A 10,780-nucleotide genomic window follows, 5' to 3' on the forward strand; every position below is an offset into this window, starting at 1 on the left:
CGCGCAGATCGCGCGGCCGACCGTTGGCCCGGCCGACCGTTGGCTCACCGGACAGTCCGGTGCACACCGGACAGTCCGGTGAATTTTAGCCGTACGCCGTCAGCAAATTCCCGAGAGCGGCCTCTTCGGCCGAGGTAGCCTGGCGCACCGGACAGTCCGGTGCCCCAGACCGAAGCAGCCTTCTAGCCAACTTTTTCTTTTCTTTTTCCTCCTTTGCTCTAGATTTGCACTTTGTTCATCCATGGGCATTGATTCACTTTTAAGCACTTGAGTTGGCACTCAATCACCAAAATACTTAGAAATGGCCCAAGGGCACATTTCCCTTTCAATGGTCTAGTTATTGTTGATGACTTTTCCCACTTCACTTGGGTGTTCTTTTTGCAGGATAAGTCTGAAACCCAAGGGACCCTCAAGCGCTTCCTCAGGAGAGCTCAAAATGAGTTTGAGCTCAAGGTGAAGAAGATAAGGAGCGACAATGGGTCCGAGTTCAAGAACCTTCAAGTGGAGGAGTTCCTTGAGGAGGAAGGGATCAAGCACGAGTTCTCCGCTCCCTACACACCCCAGCAAAATGGTGTGGTAGAGAGGAAGAACAGAACGCTAATCGATATGGCAAGGACGATGCTTGGAGAATTCAAGACCCCCGAGTGTTTCTGGTCGGAAGCCGTGAACACGGCTTGCCACGCCATCAACAGGGTCTACCTTCATCGCCTCCTCAAGAAGACTTCGTATGAACTTTTAACCGGTAACAAACCCAATGTATCGTACTTTCGTGTATTTGGGAGCAAGTGCTACATTCTAGTGAAGAAGGGTAGAAATTCTAAGTTTGCTCCCAAAGCAGTAGAAGGGTTTTTGTTAGGTTATGACTCAAATACAAAGGCGTATAGAGTCTTCAACAAATCATCGGGTTTGGTTGAAGTCTCTAGCGACGTTGTATTTGATGAGACTAATGGCTCTCCAAGAGAGCAAGTTGTTGATTGTGATGATGTAGATGAAGAAGATGTTCCGACGGCAGCTATACGAACCATGGCGATTGGGGAAGTACGGCCACAGGAACAAGATGAACGAGATCAACCATCTTCCTCAACTACGGTGCTACCCCCAACTCAAGACGATGAACAGGTTCATCAACAGGAGGCAGATGATCAAGGGGGAGCACAAGATGATCATGTGATGGAGGAAGATGCGCAACCGGCACCTCCAACCCAAGTTCGAGCGATGATTCAAAGGGATCATCCCGTCGATCAAATTCTGGGTGACATTAGCAAGGGAGTAACTACTCGATCTCGATTAGTTAATTTTTGCGAGCATTACTCCTTTGTCTCTTCTATTGAGCCTTTTAGGGTAGAGGAGGCCTTGCTAGATCCGGACTGGGTGTTGGCCATGCAGGAGGAGCTCAACAATTTCAAGCGCAATGAAGTTTGGACACTGGTGCCTCGTCCGAAGCAAAATGTTGTGGGAACCAAGTGGGTGTTCCGCAACAAACAGGACGAGCACGGGGTGGTGACGAGGAACAAGGCTCGACTTGTGGCAAAAGGTTATGCCCAAGTCGCAGGTTTGGACTTTGAGGAGACGTTTGCTCCTGTGGCTAGGCTAGAATCAATTCGTATCTTGCTAGCATATGCCGCTCACCATTCTTTCAGGTTGTTCCAAATGGATGTGAAGAGCGCCTTCCTCAACGGGCCAATCAAGGAGGAGGTGTACGTGGAGCAACCCCCTGGCTTCGAGGATGAACGGTACCCCGACCACGTGTGTAAGCTCTCTAAGGCGCTCTATGGACTTAAGCAAGCCCCAAGAGCATGGTATGAATGCCTTAGAGACTTTTTAATTGCTAATGCTTTCAAGGTCGGGAAAGCCGATCCAACTCTTTTTACAAAGACATGTGATGGTGACTTGTTTGTGTGCCAAATTTATGTCGATGACATAATATTTGGTTCTACTAACCAAAAGTCTTGTGAAGAGTTTAGCAGGGTGATGACGCAGAAATTCGAGATGTCGATGATGGGCGAGTTGAACTACTTCCTTGGGTTCCAAGTGAAGCAACTCAAGGACGGCACCTTCATCTCCCAAACAAAGTACACGCAAGACTTGCTGAAGCGGTTTGGGATGAAGGACGCCAAGCCCGCAAAGACTCCGATGGGGACCGACAGACACACCGACCTCAACAAAGGAGGTAAGTCCGTTGATCAAAAAGCATACCGGTCAATGATAGGTTCTTTGCTTTACTTATGTGCTAGTAGACCGGATATTATGCTTAGCGTATGCATGTGTGCTAGATTTCAATCCGATCCTAAGGAGTGTCACTTAGTGGCGGTGAAGCGAATTCTTAGATATTTGGTTGCTACGCCTTGCTTCGGGCTCTGGTATCCCAAGGGGTCTACCTTTGACTTAGTTGGATACTCAGACTCCGACTATGCTGAATGTAAGGTCGACAGGAAGAGTACATCAGGGACGTGCCAATTCTTAGGAAGGTCCCTGGTGTCGTGGAACTCTAAGAAACAAACCTCTGTTGCCCTATCCACCGCTGAGGCCGAGTACGTTGCCGCAGGTCAGTGTTGCGCGCAACTACTTTGGATGAGGCAAACCCTCCGGGACTTTGACTACAATCTGAGCAAAGTCCCACTCCTATGTGATAATGAGAGTGCTATCCGCATGGCGGAAAATCCTGTTGAACACAGCCGCACAAAGCACATAGACATCCGGCATCACTTTTTGAGAGACCACCAGCAAAAGGGAGATATCGAAGTGTTTCATGTGAGCACCGAGAACCAGCTAGCCGATATCTTCACTAAGCCTCTAGATGAGAAGACCTTTTGCAGGTTGCGTAGTGAGCTAAATGTTTTAGATTCGCGGAACCTGGATTGAATTGTAGCATACATGTATTTATGCTTTTGATCATGTTCCTTTTTGCATTTTGTTGCTTATTATGGTGCTCAAGTTGTACAAACACTCCCTGGACCTCACAAGTCCGTTGCAAAATGATGCACATGTTTAGGGGGAGATGTGTTACAACTTGACCCTTTGAGACTAACCATGTGTTTGAGTTTGATGATTTAGTCTCGAAGGAGGATTGAAAGGGAAAAGGTGGACTTGGACCATGAAAGACTTCCACTGCACTCCGATGAGAGGGTAACTTATTCCAAGTTCATCTATGGACTCTTATTGCCTTTGTATTCTTATTGAAGATTTTGGTGAGGCAATGGGGTTAAAAAGGCCACGATTGATCCCGTTTTGGTGCTTGATGCCAAAGGGGGAGAAAATAACGGCCAAAGCGATAAATGGATCAGCTACCACTTGAGAAATTTTGAAAATAGTAGAATAGAGTTTTTGTTTTGTTAAACTCTTTTGTTGTCTCTTATTGTCTCTCTTGTCAAAGTTGGCTTCTTGTGGGGAGAAGTGTTAATTATGGGAAATAGGGGGAGTTTTTGAAATCTTTGATCAATCTCTTTTGGAATGACTCTCTTTATGCTTCAACATGTGTGTTTGACTTAGAGATAGAGATTTGAGTTTGATTTGCAAAAACAAACCAAGTGGTGGCAAAGGATGATACATATATGCCAAAATTGGATCAAAATCAATTTGAGTTTTATTTGAAGTGATTTTGCACTTGGTCTAGTTGCTTTATGTTGTGTTGGCATAAATCACCAAAAAGGGGGAGATTGAAAGGGAAATGTGCCCTTGGGCCATTTCTAAGTATTTTGGTGATTGAGTGTCAACACAAGTGCTTAAACGTGAATCAATGCCCATGGATGAACAAAGTGCAAATCTAGAGCAAAGGTATGTTTCTAAGTCTTAGTACATTGGTTTTGTGTACTAATATACTTGTCTAAGTATTAGAAACAGGAAGAAGAAGAAAAGAAGAGAGTTGGCTGTGTACAGCCAAGAGGCTGTTTCAGTCTGGGGCACCGGACTGTCCGGTGGTGCACCGGACAGTGTCTGGTGCGCCAGGCTGCCTCGACCTGAAGACGCTGCTCTCGGGAATTTGCCGACGGCGTACGGCTAAAATTCACCGGACTGTCCGGTGTGCACCGGACTGTCCGGTGAGTCAACGGTCGGCCGAGCCAACGGTCGGCCGCAGAATCTGCGCGCGACACGTGGTCTGGCCAACGGTCGGAAGGAGGCACCGGACTGTCCGGTGCGCCAGATCTGCAACGGTCGGCAACGGTCGGCTGAGCTGTTTATGGAAATAAATCGGGCACCGGACAGTGTCCGGTGTGCACCGGACTGTCCGGTGCGCCCGACGACAGAAGGCAAGATTGGCCTTCTGGATTTGCTCTCAACGGCTCCTAGCTGCCTTGGGGCTATAAAAGGGACCCCTAGGCGCATGGAGGAGATAACCAAGCAACCTTAGAGCATTCCTGATCATCCACACTCAGTCTTTGCGCATCCGATTGTCATTCTAAGTGATTCGAGCTCCGTTCTTGTGAGAACCTTGAGATAGTCTTTTGAGCTCGACTCTTGGCCGTGTGTGTGCGCGTTTTGCTGTGGATTTGTGTGTGTTGCTTCCCTCCCTTACTCCGTATTTCTTTGTGAATCTCAAGTGTAAGGGCGAGAGACTCCAAGTTGTGGAGATTCCTCGCAAACGGGATATTGAAAGAAAAGCATAACACTGTGGTATTCAAGTTGATCATTGGATCACTTGAGAGGAGTTGAGTGCAACTCTCGTCCGTTGGGACGCCACAACGTGGAGTAGGCAAGTTTTGTACTTGGTCGAACCACGGGATAAATCATTGTGTCTTCTCTGTGTTGAACTCCTTGTGATTATCATATTGTGCAAGATCTTCTCTCTAGCCACTTGGCATTAACTGTGCTAACACTTAATCAAAGTTTTGTGGCTTAAGTTTTGAAGTTTACAGGATCACCTATTCACCCCCCCTCTAGGTGCTCTCACTCCCAGACGACACGGGCGTGGAGTAGGGGCAGCAAGAGGCGAGGCAGCTCTCTGGTCGCCATCGGCTTCGTCTCCGATGGGATAAGGGAGTCCCGTGGTAGATGGCTTGAGCGTGTCCTTGAGGAGCAGGACGTCCTCTGGATCGACGCGGAAGCGATAGAACAGGCAGGGGGAGAGGGGTGTGCGTGTGGGAGCGGGATGTTGAGCGAGGCGAGGCGGTGGTGGCAGAAGTGGAAGAACGGATGAATCGACAGTGGGTTGATTTTTTGAGAAGCCAAAGGGTTATTTTGCAAAATACACAGACACACGTCGTCGCATAAATGGCTGCTCCTCTGTTAAATGTTCATGTAACCTTGAAAGTATATGAGGTTGGATACAGATTGTTAATTGCACTATGGGATCTAATCATCTGTGCTAATGTTGTTTATTTTAATTCTCCATTCTGGCTTGCTCTATCTGAGAGGTTTGGTCCCTGAGAGAAAGAACAAAAAAGAAAAGAAACCAATGCTATTCTATAAGATAACGAAAGTGAGGAAGAAACAAAGGAGCAACCTAACATATATTCAGATGAATATTTTCTAGGTCAAATGAATGGTAAAAATAGTAGCTAATAACTGCTTGACATGTTATTTCACTATCAAATGAAATTGCATTTTTGACAAATTGTAGCCTCCTAAGCTCCTGCCATGAACGAACCATAATAAGATAAGCGATACTCTAAACTCTAAGCAAAACCAAAGGACGCCTAGAACACAAATCCATGAAGAGCACCCAACAACCAAGTGATAAGATGCACAGGCAGAGGCAAGTGGAAAAACAAACCTACACCATGGAGGCCTTCGTAAGATCTCACTCAGGAACGCTCTCAGCATCAAAGCGAGGGGCTCTTGAAGGCGGTGACTGTCGACAAAAAAAACCAAGATTGCATGACTGAGGATGACAATAGATGTAGGTTTCCAAAATGCGAAGAGGGGATGATCCTGTGGCTGCGGACAAGAGAACATCGCCGAAGCCCATGCTGCGATAGTTCTAAGACCTAGAGGCCGTGTGGATCCGTGCGATGGCGAGGTCGGCGAGGAAGGTCGCGCCCCGCCTCGTACCCTCTTTTGCAGTAGCTACACGTGGGACCGCACGAAATCAGGGCCCACCATAGCAGCGACAGAGCGACTCCCACGCGGGGATGAAGGTGTAGGTGGACGGAGCTCAATTGGGGATTTGGGGTGACCGGTGGGGTGGACGCTGGGCCAGACTGTTGGATGCGAATGTCACCTTTCACTGGAGGGGTCACCACGCCCACGCCCATGCCCCCGCGTGGCAACAAATGGGGAGTTGTCATCCGTGTCCACGCCCACACCCAGGTTGTTGGATCCGTCATCCGTGTCCCCACACACTTTTTACACGGAATCCTGAACACCTGGGGCAAGATCCCAATGGATTTCAGCTTCCAATATCATCATGACTCGTCGTTGAACAAGACGTTCATCTAAATTTTGTCGTTGTCTCGCTAACGAGGGAGAGTGCCCAAACCGCCGCTCCAATGCCACGGGGTCCAGGCATCCAGCTCTGCCACCACAATCGCCAGCTCAACCAGGAGTGCCCAGTCCTTGCACACCTTGCCGTTGTTGAAGCAGCCGTCCGCGACGCCTCCATCAACTGACCGCCGCGAGGCGAGGCCGACACAGGCCCGCGCACGCACTGACCCCATGGAATGTCGGCTGAAGGCCCTCCTCCCAGACGACACGGGCGTGGAGTAGGGACAGCAAGAGGCGAGGCGGCCCTCTGGCCGCCATCGGCTTCGTCTCCGATGGGACAAGGGAGTCCCGTGGTAGATGGCTTGAGCGTGTCCTTGAGGAGCAGGACTTCCTCTGGATCGACGCGGAAGCGACAGAGCAGGCAGGGGGGAGAGGGGAGTGCGTGTGGGAGCGGGATGTTGAGCGAGGCGAGGCGGTGGTGGCAGAAGTGGAAGAACGGATGAATCGACAGCGGGTTGATTTTTTGAGAAGCCAAAGGATTATTTTGCAAAATACACAGGCACACGTCGTCGCATAATGTTTGGTTTGAGGTCAAAGTAGGATGAGTCGGGGGCGTCACCGTCCCCTCGATTTTTTAGGATCACGCCGTCCTCAAAAATCACTCCAGTGTTTACTTCGCCCCTACTTGACTCTCAACCAAACACTATAGAAAACGTGGCCGTCTCATTCCATCCCTCTTCGTACATTCAACCAAACACACTATAAATGGCTGCTCCTCCGCGAAATGCGGTCGTGCGTCCAAAGAGGGTCAGGTTTTAAGAATAAGAGATGCAACCAAGGCGCAATGGTAAAATCGTATACTATTATTTGGGCAGTGAAAGAAGTCGGACGCCTGAAATTATAGAAGTGATATCAGTCCCAAGAAGCAACCAAAGTGACCACCAACCCAAGTAGGGATCGAGGGTACAGCAACAGCACTAGTACTGCGGCGGCCCCTCCCTCTCCAGTCTCCACTCCCGCCTATAAATCCCGGGGCCGGACTCCGAGCTCGCAGCTGCTAAACACTCATATCCAAACACAAATATCCGAGCTACTATTCCTAGTACAGACTACAGAGCAACCATCAGCGGCGACCACTCGATCCAAGTAGCGTATAATCTGCTGTTTCCTGCGGTGGGTTTAGGAGCGTATAATCTGCTCCAGTCGCTAGCTCAACCAACCATGGGCTGCGAGGAGGAAGACAGGCTGCTGTTCCCGTCCTTCGCCTTCACTGAGAGCTTCACGGAGGCCGGCGCCACCGCCACCACCCCCGGCTCCGGTGAGTATTTCACGTACACATCATCTCTGGTACCAATATGTATCGATCGAGTAATCCACGGGGCGGCAATGATGTACTTATATGTGCTACCAGGTAGACGAAGGCTCGGCAGCTGAGCGAAGGGCAGGCCAGGAAGCGGCGGCTGAGCGACGGGCAGGCGCGGTTCCTGGAGCTCAGCTTCGGGAAGGAGCGGAAGCTGGAGACGCCCCGCAAGGTGCAGCTGGCCGCCGAGCTGGGCCTCGACGCCAAGCAGGTGGCCGTCTGGTTCCAGAACCGCCGCGCCCGCCACAAGAGCAAGCTCATGGAGGAGGAGTTCTCCAGGCTCCGCGCCGCGCACGACGCCGCCGTCCTCCACAACTGCCACCTCGAGACCGAGGTCGTTGGCCAGTGGCACCACACCAAACTTGATCTGTGCACACACACGACACGACCACATAATAGTGACGACTGACGACGAACGAACCTCGGTCTCGGTGCGGTGACGTACGGTGAATTGTTTCCGTTCCGTTCCGTTGCTGCGAGCTAACTTCATGCGTGCGTGCGTCCGTGCTTCGCGCTCGCGCCGCCGCCGCCGTTGTCTTGCAGCTGCTGAAGGTGAAGGACAGGCTGGCGGAGGCGGAGGAGGAGAAGACGAAGCTCATCGCGGCTGCAGCAGGCGGCGCAGGAAGCAGCAGCCCGAGCTCGTCGTCGTCGTCGTTCTCGACGGTGACGACGACGCAGCAGCACCACACGGCGGCGCTGGTGGGGCAGTTCGGGGTGGAGCAGGAGGAGGAGGCCGCCGACCTCACCACCTACATGAGCGAGTACGCCTACAACAGCTACATGAACATGATGGACCTCGCGCCCGGCTACTTCGGCGGAGTAGTCTACGACCACTTCAACTGATCCATCGATGAGCACGTGCAGGAGGAGGAAGGATTGACTGTCTATCAGCTAGTCAGAGTAGGTATTTTGCAGGGCGCGAGTAGCAGTACTGCATTAGTAGCAACCAAGTCACTGTTATAAGTTATAACCAGTACGACGTCTATCTGACAATGCCCTGACGACAAGTCGACAACTAAGGCCCTGTTTGGTTCCTTTAGTCACTAAACTAAATTTTAGTGACTAACGTTTACTCGCTAAAGCATCCCGTTTGTTTCCAGTGACTAAACCGGACTAAAGAGCATTAATTGTTGTAAATAATGACTATTTTCCCTATTAATTAATGGTTGTTTACTATAAGAAGAAAGTGGATAGGGCAAATAAGGTAAAAATACTTCACTCTCTTGGTGACTAAAGAACTAAAATTTAGTCACCTACTTTAGGGTCTGTTTGGTTGGGCTGTGGCTGTGAAAAAAGTTGCTGTGGGCTGTGAGCTGTGGAAAAAGCTGCTGTAGACTGTAAGCTGTTAAAAAGCTAAAAACCGTTTGGTGGAAACCACTAAAAGTCGTTAAAAAATCTTCGATATATGTTTTCACAGTTCCATCCGAAAAGCCACTAAAAGCAGGTCCAGAGGTGCTTTCAGATTTGCACTACGAGAAAGTCGGCTTTTAGAAAAAACTGCTTCCTGGATCCAGCCCTTTGGTTGGCTTTTGGCTTTTAGGGGCACAAAAGCCAAAGCCAAAAGTCAAACCAAACACACCCTTAGTCACCATGTTTGATTCTTTAGGGACTAAAAGTGACTAAACTTTAGTCACTCTAAACCAAACGGGACCTAAGCCTATTCAGTAACTTGTTAATCTGATCTTTGTAAATTTGTGTGGATTATCATGCAAATGCTTATCACGACATTGAGGTTTCTGTGACGTAATAATTTATTTATTTTGGTGGATGGGGGTATTCAGAATCATAAGATGCTTCTAGATGTTTTGGTCTCTTCTTTTAGTACATTATCTTGTCTGGTGAATTCTGAAAATTTGGACTTGGCCCAATTGTCTGGGCTTCATTTGAGCTCTGCGCTGTTTGACAAATTAAGTTCACATAGAACAACCACCTGATCTTATCTTACTTGCACGACCACGATCCATCCTCTCTTCTACTGCTTACTCCTATTATTCAAACTATATAGCTCACTTTAATCTTATCCCAAGCAATTTTTTTAAAAAAAACTCTAATAAAGTTTATAGAAAATACATCAACATCCACATTCCACAATATAAATTAGGTCCACCCAATGCAGGTTTTTGAGCTTATTGATTATAACATATATGCTTCTTTTTTTTTTCTTCCAAAGACTTGGTCAATCAAAAGCTACGAAGCTCGAAATTGAGGGAGAGGGGCTGTTACTAATGTTGTTCTTACAAAAATGCTTTGGTGCAATCTTGTGCATGATGAAGACAATAACAGCATAGGCTACTACGCACCGATGCTACAGTTTTTAACAGTGGTGGCGCACATGCTTTTAGTCTCGCAGCATTAAACCAGCTACAGGAGATTAGCCTTAGCCCGGTACATTTTGAGGCTAAGAAAGTCACCACATGCCTTATGCCATTGATGGTCAGGGGGCTACAACCATGAACTACTATCCATCTATACCAACCAGTCGAGCAGTGCTTGTTTCTCACTTAACACTGTTGCTACTTGTTTTGTCGAGCATACACGAAAAAAATATAGGAGAGCATTATCCACAGCTAATGGTTGCACCAAAGCCATGCATGACTCGATGCCTTTTCTCGTCACACGGCACGGCACGGCAACGAAGCGAACAGACCCGGCCGGGACCCAACCCGCGATGGGCCAATCATCTGCTGCGTGACAGCGACCTCCGTTTCGTCGGCGAGAGCGAGAGAGAGAGAGAGAGAGAGAGAGAGAGAGAGAGAGAGAGAGAGAGAGAGAGAGAGAGAGAGAGAGAGAGAGAGAGAGAGAGAGAGAGAGAGAGAGAGAGAGAGAGAGAGAGAGAGAGAGAGAGAGAGAGAGAGAGAGAGAGAGAGAGAGAGAGAGAGAGAGAGAGAGAGAGAGAGAGAGAGAGAGAGAGAGAGAGAGAGAGAGAGAGAGAGAGAGAGAGAGAGAGAGAGAGAGAGAGAGAGAGAGAGAGAGAGAGAGAGAGAGAGAGAGAGAGAGAGAGAGAGAGAGAGAGAGAGAGAGAGAGAGAGAGAGAGAGAGAGAGAGAGAGAGAGAGAGAGA

At 49.0% G+C, this 10,780-nt stretch overlaps 1 pseudogene; it reads left to right on the forward strand.

The window, feature by feature from the left end:
- The first annotated feature begins 7,381 nt into the window (after nucleotides 1-7,381).
- On the forward strand, nucleotides 7,382-8,814 carry LOC109942378 (homeobox-leucine zipper protein HOX12-like; annotated as a pseudogene).
- Nucleotides 8,815-10,780: the final 1,966 nt, after the last annotated feature.

This window comes from Zea mays, chromosome 9 (assembly GCF_902167145.1).
Source record: "Zea mays cultivar B73 chromosome 9, Zm-B73-REFERENCE-NAM-5.0, whole genome shotgun sequence".
In the NCBI taxonomy this organism is placed as follows: Eukaryota; Viridiplantae; Streptophyta; class Magnoliopsida; order Poales; family Poaceae; genus Zea; species Zea mays.